This window comes from Anabrus simplex, chromosome 4 (genome assembly GCF_040414725.1).
Source record: "Anabrus simplex isolate iqAnaSimp1 chromosome 4, ASM4041472v1, whole genome shotgun sequence".
Classification (NCBI taxonomy): Eukaryota; Metazoa; Arthropoda; class Insecta; order Orthoptera; family Tettigoniidae; genus Anabrus; species Anabrus simplex.
Genome location: NC_090268.1, coordinates 87,877,593 through 87,890,074, shown reverse-complemented (window position 1 = coordinate 87,890,074; position 12,482 = coordinate 87,877,593). Strand labels below are relative to the sequence as shown.

At 41.4% G+C, this 12,482-nt stretch overlaps 1 pseudogene; it reads right to left on the bottom strand.

Annotated features, from left to right (window-relative positions):
* Window positions 1–11,789: 11,789 nt before the first annotated feature.
* LOC136873017 (5S ribosomal RNA) lies at window positions 11,790–11,907 on the bottom strand (annotated as a pseudogene).
* Window positions 11,908–12,482: the final 575 nt, after the last annotated feature.

Here is a 12,482-nt window from a genome sequence, read left to right as displayed (position 1 = left end):
TCATCAGATTTATTTACCGTCAAGCTCTGATATGATATAAAACAGATCGTTGTTTTCTACTGCATTCCCTAATAAAAGCCAAATATATCCTGGCGACGGTATCCATGTGAATTTACTCGTGTTGAAAGTTTTTTTTTAGGAACTACGGATAACTTTATGGTGTGTAGTGACCACAATGGATGACTGATATTAACAGCATCCACTTTCACAAACTTTCTACTTTACGTACCGGTAACTCCCCACCATAACAAAATCCGGTGATAACAATGGAGACCTTTGGAATAGTGCCCATAGCAGTCGTGAACTAAATTGATGATGATGATAATGCTTGTTTCTTAAAGGAGCATAAAATCTACGTCATCGGCCCCTAATGCTTAGAAATAAGACAAAATATAATGACAATTTAAAAGTCCAAAATTCATCAACTGACCAGAATTCAAAACATAATGATAAAGAATGAATGGATGAAAGTGAATATAGAATAATAAGCGGATCCAACTCACAATACTGAAAGTTAAATATAATTCCAAAATCGATCCACTGGCTAGAATTCAAAAAGACGACGATGAACAATGATTATGAAATTAAAACACACAGTGGATCCACCCCATAAACGTCCCACAAACTATCTTAAAAATATGGTATTACTGACCAAGGGACTGCTTCCAAAGCACAATCCTGAATCGAGTATGCTTGTTGTCTAAAGGGGTCCAAAATCCAGGCCAACAGCCCCTCACAATGGTACTTACCTATAGTAAAGTAGAACCATGGTATTTCTCATGTTGCGGTACTAATCGAAAGTAGCGTAGACTCACGGTGTTCCATACTTTAGGAGTATGGTACTTCTCACAAGTATTGTACGTCGCACAGGTGATGCAGACCTATGGCGTTTCTCACAAAATGGCGCCACTCATAGGCAATGCTAACCCATTGTGTTCCTCACATAATGGGTACCAATCACAGCCAACGCAGACCTACGGTCTCGCTTATATAGTAGTATTACTCACAGGCAACGGCTGTGTTTCTCACATAATGCTTCTAATCACAGGTAACGTAAGCCAGTGGTGTTCCGCATATACTATAGTGGTATTAATCACAGATACTGTAAATCCATAGTGAACCACTCTCTGCTGCTACAGTTCACAAAACTATTTAGTACCCAACATAGTGGTACTACTCGCAAGTAAAAGGTGACCCTGGTGTTCCCCGCGTGATGGTACTAATCACAAGTAGTTTCATGGTTCCAATTCGATCATCCCTGGGTCACGCCTTTTAGTCGCTTCTTGCGACAGGCAGAGGATTTCGAGGGTGTATTCTTCGCTTGCATCCCTCAGCCATAGGGTGTGTGAACAAAGTTGGTGTGCCCCTTGTCATCAGTGTTTAAGTACGTTATCGACCAAATACTACCATTAGAAGTTTGATAAATATACCTTGCGTCCATTGTAACCACAGTACTCTATTTTTACCCCGTCAGGTGTGTTTCCGAAAGATTTCTGTACTTGGTCGTATGTTTGGCAACGTGGAATGGAAGGATGAGGTACAAACATAACGAACGCACTGCACTCTGCGATGGTTTCGAAAATGATATTCATCATTCTGCTCATCGCACATTTGATTTGTTGACATCCCTGGCACTGACATGCCATTCACAACATGTCACGAAGCATAGCAAGCGACACCTTCATTGGACTTGACATACGGACGCCTTTTGTACGTGAAATTCTGCTAATGGGCCCCTGTTGTGATCACCGTGATACTATATCGCTTTATCGTTTTCCCGATCATCAGACCATTCTAGAAACTGTTTCATTGTTCCGACATACGAGAAATGTACATCGAAACGTGCAATGATGTTCATTTCCCACTAATGGTTAATTGTCTGTACACACACACACACACACACACACACACACACACACACACACACACACACACACACACACACACACAAAATACTTTGACACCTGCTGTAAAAGACTAATGACGGGCAGCTACATCATCACTGAACAGCTGTTACATCAAGTACCTCTCAATGTGTTTATTATGAGCTGAGTAAGGCAATTATTTTAGGAACAGTTTTAACGCAAGTAAATTAATTTTGATTGAAAAATGAGGGTGTGGCCAAACCATTTAGAATATAATAGATGTAATTTGCATAGGACTATTGTTTGCAGTGCAGTAACTTGTTCATAATTAGGTAAAATAAATCTAATTAAAATATAAATACATAATCAATATTATAATGCTCGTGTGGGCAGGGAATGTCACACAAATACGTGCATACAGTCAGTAAAACGTTTGTCAGTACAGCTTGAATGTGAATACTACTTGGCTCTTTTATTAAGTAAACATATATTTGTTTACAATCGTCTAGTAGGAACCTGATAAAGTATGACGTCTGTTTTTAATACATTCAGAAAACATATTAACAATTTCAGAAACACAAAGAATGAACTTTCTTTACACATTTTTTGTTCGTACACTTGCAATTGAATCAGTCATTTAAGAAAGGGCACATGTCCACAAACGCAACTTTTCAAGAGGAGCAGAAACTGATTTAAAAGCCAGTCTTTCTAGTTACGTTAAATGTATGTATTTTGTCCGTTAGTGTCAATGGTTGTGGATAGGTTACATTATAAAATGTGGAATAAAGATGAAGGACTTCACGGTAATTGGCAGATTAAAAAAATGGATATATGCCCTTTCTAAAATGATGGCTGAATGAAAATCAGTTTTGGAGCAAAAACACTTTGTTTATTCTGATAATTTAGACACACTGTGTCGTTGTTCTACAATAATAAACATTTGAATGATGACAATTAATCACAATCATCATCAGTCACACGAACAGTTGGCCATGCAAGAATTTCGTGGAATAAGTCTTTGTACTCTCCCGGAATGTACACTTCTAGAGGCTTTAGGTCATTCATCTTATTCCTGTCAGTAGGGATTGGTTCGTCGTAGGCTAGTTCGTTAGGAAGCTGAATGTTGCTGTCTAGGTGCAAACGGAAGGTGTGTTTAATAAAGCCATTGATGAACTGTTTTGTCCGTACGGTTCCCGGATCATTGGCAGAGTAAAGAAAGGTTTTGAATGATGCTGGCTGGAAACGAATTTTCAAGTTGGTAGGCCCTCCCCTTCCTCGAGATTCATCTGACAACCCTCCCCTCTTATAAAATTTCGGCCACCATGCAGTAAAGTTAAGAATATCACTCGTCTCTACCAGAATGATGGTGACCTTGTCATGACGTTTAGGTGCCGTAAGATGATTTCACAATATTGTTTCACATCATAAATTCGATCAATTTTTTAACAGCTCGTTTAATGATAGCAAAATCTCTATCACAAGCATTGAATGAGTGCCTTCGCATAGGGAAGTAATGGTGAATGGTTTCAAATCGCTTCATGTCAACAAGTGCTGCACATAATCGGATCACTGTATGATTTTTGTTCTGCCCTACAGCGCCATCAGAGAACAATCGAAATAATTTTACACTCTTTCGTACACATGTTCGGATATAGTCTAACAAAAAACTACGCAATTCATTGGCACCTTTACGAGCTTTACCTTCGTGGTAAACATAAAGCACTGACGAATTTGTTTGCATATTGTGAATGCCAAACGTGTTCACCCAAAGCTGTTGCATGTAGAATATGCCCTGCACTGGTATTTTTGGCAGGGGAAGGTTTTGACAATAATAAAAACACAGTCCTAGTATTTCTGGATTACTCTTGCATTCTAATGCGGTTTTCTTCAGGCAGAACAGGCAGATGTTCCTTCCGGTAAGCAAAGAAGTCATTCAAGAAAGGGCACTTATCCAGGGACATGTGTCCTTTCTTAAATGCCTTCCAAACAACACCCAAATGAACCTTAAATATCAGCATGTTACTGGCTGGATAAGTGACCTTTCTTTTGTGACAAGGTGCGTTCGGATGAAAGGGATGTTAATCTGAAAAAAAAAGAAAACGACAATTTGGACATGTGCCTTTCTTAAATGACTGATTCAATTTTGTCTCATCTCTCAGAATAAAACTGCCCTATTTCACCTTAGCCCTACCTGTAGATTACTTGTTTACACTCCAATGAAGCATTGGTGTGAGATGGTAAATGAAGAGGGCTCCCAGACGACCTGAAGAAGCTAATTGCTGTTACGGGGAAATCATTAAGGGAAATAAGTAGGATTGTTGGTAAAACAATCCAGTATATCGTCAATATACACTGACTGACAGAGCAAATGCAACACCAAGAAGGAGTGGTCAGAACTTTATGCCAATTGGAGGGTAGACTGACGTCACTGAGGTATGCTCATGATGTGAAATGCGCCGCTGTGCTGCGCACGTAGCGAACGATAAATGGGACACGGCGTTGGCGAATGGCCCACTTCGTACCGTGATTTCTCAGCCGACAGTCATTGTAGAACGTGTTGTCGTGTGCCACAGGACAAGTGTATAGCTAAGAATGCCAGGCCGCCGTCAACGGAGGCATTTCCAGCAGACAGACGACTTTACGAGGGGTATGGTGATCGGGCTGAGAAGGGCAGGTTGGTCGCTTCGTCAAATCGCAGCCGATACCCATAGGGATGTGTCCACGGTGCAGCGCCTGTGGCGAAGATGGTTGGCGCAGGGACGTGTGGCACGTGCGAGGGGTCCAGGCGCAGCCCGAGTGACATCAAAACACGCGAGGATCGGCGCATCCGCCGCCAAGCGGTGGCAGCCCCGCACGCCACGTCAACCGCCATTCTTCAGCATGTGCAAGACACCCTGGCTGTTCCAATATCGACCAGAACAATTTCCCGTCGATTGGTTGAAGGAGGCCTGCACTCCCGGCGTCCGCTCAGAAGACTACCATTGACTCCACAGCATAGACGTGCACGCCTGGCATGGTGCCGGGCTAGAGCGACTTGGATGAGGGAATGGCGGAACGTCGTGTTCTCCGATGAGTCACGCTTCTGTTCTGTCAGTGATAGTCACCGCAGACGAGTGTGGCGTCGGCGTGGAGAAAGGTCAAATCCGGCAGTAACTGTGGAGCGCCCTACCGCTAGACAACGCGGCATCATGGTTTGGGGCGCTATTGCGTATGATTCCACGTCACCTCTAGTGCGTATTCAAGGCACGTTAAATGCCCACCGCTACGTGCAGCATGTGCTGCGGCCGGTGGCACTCCCGTACCTTCAGGGGCTGCCCAATGCTCTGTTTCAGCAGGATAATGCCCGCCCACACACTGCTCGCATCTCCCAACAGGCTCTACGAGGTGTACAGATGCTTCCGTGGCCAGCGTACTCTCCGGATCTCTCACCAATCGAACACGTGTAGGATCTCATTGGACGCCGTTTGCAAACTCTGCCCCAGCCTCGTACGGACGACCAACTGTGGCAAATGGTTGACAGAGAATGGAGAACCATCCCTCAGGACACCATCCGCACTCTTATTGACTCTGTACCGCGAAGTGTTTCTGCGTGCATCGCCGCTCGCGGTGGTCCTACATCCTACTGAGTCGATGCCGTGCGCATTGTGTAACCTGCATATCGGTTTGAAATAAACATCAATTATTCTTCCGTGCCGACTCTGTTTTTTCCCCAACTTTCATCCCTTTCGAACCACTCCTCCTTGGTGTTGCATTGTCACTGTCAGTCAGTGTATTCACATATGAGTATGGGGAAAATGTGAAAGGGATGAAAGGTATATTTTGCATCACATTAGGCGTGACCCTAAATTAAGGGTACCGAACTCGATAGCTGCAGTCGCTTAAGTGCGGCCAGTATCCAGTATTCGGGAGATAGTAGGTTCGAACCCCCCTGTCGGCAGCCCTGAAAACGGTTTTCCGTGGTTTCCCATTTTCACACCAGGCAAATGCTGGGGCTGTACCTTAATTAAGGCCACGGCCGCTTCCTTCTCACTCCTAGCCCTTTCCTGTCCCATCGTCGCCGTAAGACCTATCTGTGTCGGTGCGACGTAAAACAACTAGTAATAAAAAAATTAAGGGTACCTAAACTACGCAATCTCAGAAAGGAACTTTCTAACCAAGATATACGCCGTGTTTTGGAGAGAATTACTACCATGGAAGAGTTTAACGCAAGAATAATTTCATTAGGGCAACAAAGAGATTGAATTCACAAAGGAGCCTGTTTCAAAAATTCAAGACATTTTGGGATCGAATTATATGGTCCCATGAGACAAACATAAACACTTTTCGTTCTGATGGATGCTGAAGAGTTTGGAGAAAGCCTAACATAGCCTACCTAAGAAAGCTGTATCCCAACGGCGAAAATTTTAGGTGGTTGCATTCTGTTATGGGTCGGTACTTCCTCTCAAGGAGTGGGAAAGCTGCATTTCATTGAGGGAAGAATAGACAAAATTGTGTATAAGGATATACTGGCGATAAACATGACAGGTAGTGCCAAAAATGGGTTTTCACTTTAATTACATATTTCAACATTATGACCCTAGACAAACTTCGGAAGTTATGAAAACCTGGCTGATTTGGAACGTTCTGCATCAAATAAAAGCTCCTCCTCAGTCAGCCTAATTGTATGTAACTGAACATTTGTTGCTGAGTTTGAATAGGAGGGACAGAAACTGCAAGAGTACATCCATACCGGAGCACAGAACTGTCTTTACAGAAGGAAGGAAAACACCAATCAACAGCAACGCAAGAGACTTGCTTCTTCTATGCAAAGACGAAGATGCTGAGAAAGTTGAGGCAAAAAATTATATTCCACATCATACTGATGTAGTGGAAGTGTTGGTTTGTTTTCGAAGTACTTGCTAGCATGAAGTGTACGAATAGAAATGTTGTAAAGAAAATACAGATTTTATGTTTTCTGAAATTGTTCATATACAGTATCTCATGAAGGTGATATGTAAAATTTGAATTCATGTATTCCTACCAGAAAAATGTAAATATGTATTAATTTCACAAAACAGCGAACTTGTATTCATATTCCAATTGTACGGACAAAACTGTTACTGGATGTAGGTGATCTGTACAATAGGAAGATTATGTTCCTTTTGGAAAGAGGCCAGTCGTGAGACCAAAGAAAATGCGGTGTGATGCACTGCGTCAAGACCTAAGTCAGATCGGCACGGGGTACGACTGGCGGAAGCGAGAATGGGTAGAACACAGTGGAGGAGGTGCCTTTGTACCTGCGCATAGTCAAACTGGGATCGTGATGTTTGTTGTTTAAAGGGGCCTAACATCGAGGTCATTGGCCCCTAATGGTACGAAATGAGACGACATGAAATGACAACTTAAAATTCCAAATTCCAAATTCCAAAAACCAGAATTCAAAGCAGGACGAAGAATGAATGGATGGACGGAGATGAATTTAAAACGATCAGTGGATTCGACCCACAGTGCTTCACGTGCACAGAAGCTGGCACAAAACAATCGTATTACCCACCAAGGGACTGGTTCTATAGTACGATGCTGAATCGATTGTGCGTATAGTTAAAACGGGTCCAAAATCCAGGTAATCAGCCCCTCATAATGGTATTTATCGCTAGGAAAGTAGAACCATGCTATCTGTAATGCTGCGGTACTAATCAAAAGTAGCGGAGACTCGCGGTATTCCACACATTATGGTACTATTCACAGGTAGTGTAATGCGCACATGTAACACAGACCTATGGTGTTTCACACATTGCGGCGCTACTTGCAGGCAATGCAAACCTATAAAGGCAACGCAAACCTATGCCGTTCCTCACATAAGCGGACTAACCACAGGGACCCGTACTATCCCCTGGAATTACTCACATAGTGGGAACTGAGCAAAGGTAAGGCAGAACCATGGTGTCGCTCATCCCATGGTGTCGCTCATATAGGGGTACGAATCACAGGTACTGCAGGACCCCCATTCTGATTTACAAACTGTCGCTACTAATCACAAACCTATTGCGTACCTAACATAGTGGTACTACGCACAAGTAAATACAACCCATGGTGTTCCCTGCGTGATGGTACTAATTACAAGTAGTTTCATGGTTGCAAGACAATCATCCCTTGGTCGCCCCTTTCAGTCGCCTCTTACGACAAGCAGGGGATACCGTGGGTGTATTCTTCGTCTGCGTCCCCCACCCACAGGGGGTTGTGTGTTTGGTCCGTGAGAGGTATTTTATTTCCCTCAAGTCCGCCAGCAAGCCGGTTAGGACCCCACTATCCGCCACCTGGGACGCGCCACGTGGGAGTATCACCTCTCCCCCTGCTACGCCTGCGTAGCAGGTTCGTGGCAAACTGGGATCTATCACAATATAGTGGATATAACGATAATGATGAATTATAATATTGACATGGCACTCAGAATTACACTGGAAATGAAAATAACTTTTCAAAATTTTGTGCACTTTCAAAAACATTTAGGTGCACTTAATATTTAGTGTTTGCCATTAGTTTAATTTCCCAACAACACATACAAGAACTTAAGTAACACTGGAATAGGAAAAGTCTATAATTAAGAAGGTAGTGACAGGGTTTTTAATTAACTGGTTTGTAAGCGAACAATCACGGAAAAGTTAATTGTGCATAGCCAAATTGCTCAGATTTCATAAAAGTGAACAAGCCCCTCCTTACATAAAAGAGTTCACAAAATAAAATGGCTGGTTTTGCTATCATTAGAATACGTTGTGTAAATTTTTTATATTCTAAGATGTATTAATAGGTCCCAAATTCCGTCTCCCCAACGCATAATGTTATGGAATTTTCCCAAATTAAATAAAACTACTCTGTGAAGGAGTTAGAATGTTTCTTATTAGCAGTGGAAATGATAATAAATTCTATACTTTTAAAACTCATTTAAAATTATGATAATATAATGAAAACTAATTGTGCAATACGTCTGAGTATCAGTCCATCGGTCTGGAAGGTGACTGAATCCACAAGTGGTATTATCGATGGTTATAAAATTATAGGGAAACCGTGATGAGCCCTTCCCCTAACTACCATTTTTCTTAGCGTGAATACAAATAATGTATGGCCTAAATTGTAGCGAGTTATTCCCCGACTTTGCATACCAATTTTCGTTATTTTCTCTTCAGGCGTACGTACATATATACATACAGATAGGCAGATAGAGAGACAGAAATTACGGAAAATAAAAAAGTGCATTTCCTTGTTACTGTGGACACGACTGATACAGAAATATCACTCTTTTTTAAATTCTGAGCAATATACAGACAAAATTCTTATTTTATATAAATTATACAGATGAAGGAAAAATCATTTTTCTTCAAACCTATAATAAGTGCTTTAGCCTCAGTTTTATTTGTGAATGACTGCCAATTCTGTCAAGGAATGCGTAACGGGGCATTTTGCAATAAGTGTTGCAAGTAACCCCAACAAGCGTTCCAACTAATCCCGAATTCACACTGCTATATACCGCTTAAGATATAATAATAGCTCACTTATAATGATATTTGTGGGTGTGGCAGCTGCTGTTTTCTCACCAAGGTGGTCATGGTTTGAATCCCGGGCAATGAATGTAGGATTTTTGAAATTAAAAATCTCGTCCCTGTGGTTCGGACCCCACATAAAACAGGAGGTATGGAACACTGATTAAGGAATCAAGCGCCGCGTAAAACTAAAAGCTTAGCTTAATCGTATTTCTTGATAGGTAAGTAATATTTAATTTAAAAGTTATTTATATAGTTGTGTGTATGCGAAAAAGTGAAAAAGATATGACACCATTAGACGTGGTGGAGAGAGCTGCAAAACTCGTTAGTGGTAATACAGGCGACGATGATACTTCAATTTTAAAACAATCACCATTAAATAACCATGTGGCAAACTCCGCCTCAACGATAAGGAAAACTGTGTTTAACGGTAAGAGAAAGATTTCTGGACACCTATTCAGAAGCAGACAACTGTTATTTTCTGAATTGCTGGTTCGTGTATAAAAAAGGGGAGGAATGGATCCACTGTGTGAAGTGTAAACAGTAGTCGTATTGGGTGTGCACTAAAAACAATCCGTACTGTGGATCTGTGTAGACTGTTCTAACAATGATGACGACTCACATTGAGTGTTTCACCATCTTATATCGCACTGTTGCCACTTACCCCTCAAGCGGGGTACATTACAGCAGGTGGCACTATTTTCCAATTGTCATTTTGAGACACATTATATTTTTAAAATTATTTTTAAAATGACATTTTCGATAGATAAGAATATAAAGTATCTCCTGATTGCTTTTACTTTTAATATGAATAAAAAATTTGTTAATAAAAAATTGATTCAAATTATTGCTGTAACATACCTCTGCTTTCCCTACATATTCCAACATTATCTAAAAATTTCACGTGAATCCGGTAAGAACACTTCCACAAGGAGCAAAGAACTGAAAAAGTTTTAAGGTACCGTAGATAAAAGCCATTGAAAGTTTCAAGAAGCATACTTGCTTTAAAACTCCCCTGGAATGTATATTAATCCCTCATATGTCTGTCTCCTCCTACGCGGTGCGTACGGCTGCTACAAGGTAAATATATTCCATCGGTATTATTGAAATGGTAGTTCTAAAGAACTTTGAAGCTAATTTTGTTTGTAAGGGGAGACATAGGAACTGGGCTTGCTCTATATACTCCGAATCACTACCCTTTAAATCCGGTATTTAGAGCTTTATAATGGCGTTAGGTAAAAACAAATAGCGGGATTTGATAAAGAAAGAACTGGGTATTTTTTAAGGTTAAATTTGAAAATTGGATACTTTTGTTCAATAATAGCAATATTTCAGTCATGACTCCCCTTAAAAAGCCATGATAAAAGTGATCTGGACAACTTTCTGCGAACAACATATCTGAAAAGGAGCGCATACAACGTCTTAAATCAGAGTCATGTTGCGAAAACCAAAATTTTTGGGTCTAGTAGTTATGATACGTTTAACCCTCCAGTACTCGCGCGTTGTAATAAATTACCCCATCTCTTGGAAAATGACTGCCTTTTTTTCTATTGCTGACTGTACCCTGGGGTACTCTGTACATTTCAAGGACACTGTGTGCCACCTTTCGACTTGTTTGTCATAAATTTTCGGACTTCAGTACGTTTTCAGCGGTGAGATAAAGCTGATTGGGGTAACATCTTACCCCATGCGAGCACCGGCGAAACTAAATTGCCAAATCGTGGTTTTAGGTTGGAAACAACCATGAAAATATTCTCTCTAAAATAATTTTCTCAATTGAAACAGTGGTGGTAAAACCTCAGATAGAAGCTAGAGCAATACAAAAAAGTTTGCCCCGCAGTGTCGGTGAGAAAGCCTTGCGAATGAATTCAAAAGGATAAAGAAGAAAATTCCCAGGCCTCTCTGATGCCACTCGTGAGAAGGAAATACCAGTATCATCTAGAAGATGTGCTGTATGTCCTAGAAATCGGGACAGGAAAAGCAGAAACTCTTGTGTGCTGTGAGAAAAGTATGTCTGCCAAGACCATTTCAATACTGTGTGTGAAGAATTCCTCTACCAAAAAAAGCTAAAAAGAGTAAAACAGACTAATCTTCAGTGTTCAAAGCGTAATGAAGTGTGATTGAAATAAAATTAAATGAAATGGCGTTTGGCTTTTAATGCCGGGAGTGTCCGAGGACAAGTTTGACTCGCCAGATGCAGGTCTTTTGATCTAACGCCCGCAGGTGACCTGCGTGTCAGGATGAGGATGAATTGATGATGAAGACTACACATACACCAAGCCACCGTGCCAGGAAAATTAACCAATTATGGTTAAAATTCCCCACCCTGCCGGAAATCGAACCCGGGAACCCTGTGACCAAAGGCCAGCACGCTAAACGTTTAGCCATAGAGCCGGACAGGGAATTGAGCCAACGGCACGTGGTGTTACCAAGCGGTACCCATCCAAGTACTGACAACGCCCAATGTTGCTGAACTACGGTGATCGGTCGAGAACCGGTGTATTCAACATGGTATGGCCGTTGTGTGATTGATTTTCATAGTTCTAGTTTTTACGACTGCGTGAACTCAAGTGTTATTATGGAGAATATTTGTCTGCCTTGATGTAATGTACGACATACAGTATCTGCATGGTATATTTATTAATGGCAATACTACGAGTTATTTCCATTGGGTTTACTTCATTTCCAGGGTACTTATTAATAGACAACATTAAAGGGCATAATTTTATTTTTATGTTCCGATAAGTTTTCGCGAAACAATGTGGTATTAAGTACCCCGCGCGAGCACTGGCGTGAGAAAACTACGCGCGAGAACTGAAAGGTTAAAAGCGGAAGTCGAATATTTACACGAATACAACCTTCCCTTCACTTACACCGCCGATCGAAAGTAAATATCAAATTAATGAAGAAAACGGGGACACACACGTGCTAAATTTTGACTGCAAAATTTAATTCGATACTTTCCCCGAGTTGGCTCGGGATAGAGGAACATGACTGCTATCAACGAGAAAAGGCTGGACTTCGAAAAATATTTGGTCCACTGACCACATTCAAAGTGTCCGAATACTCAAGGGAAGGAGCACTGAGTATAATATCGCGC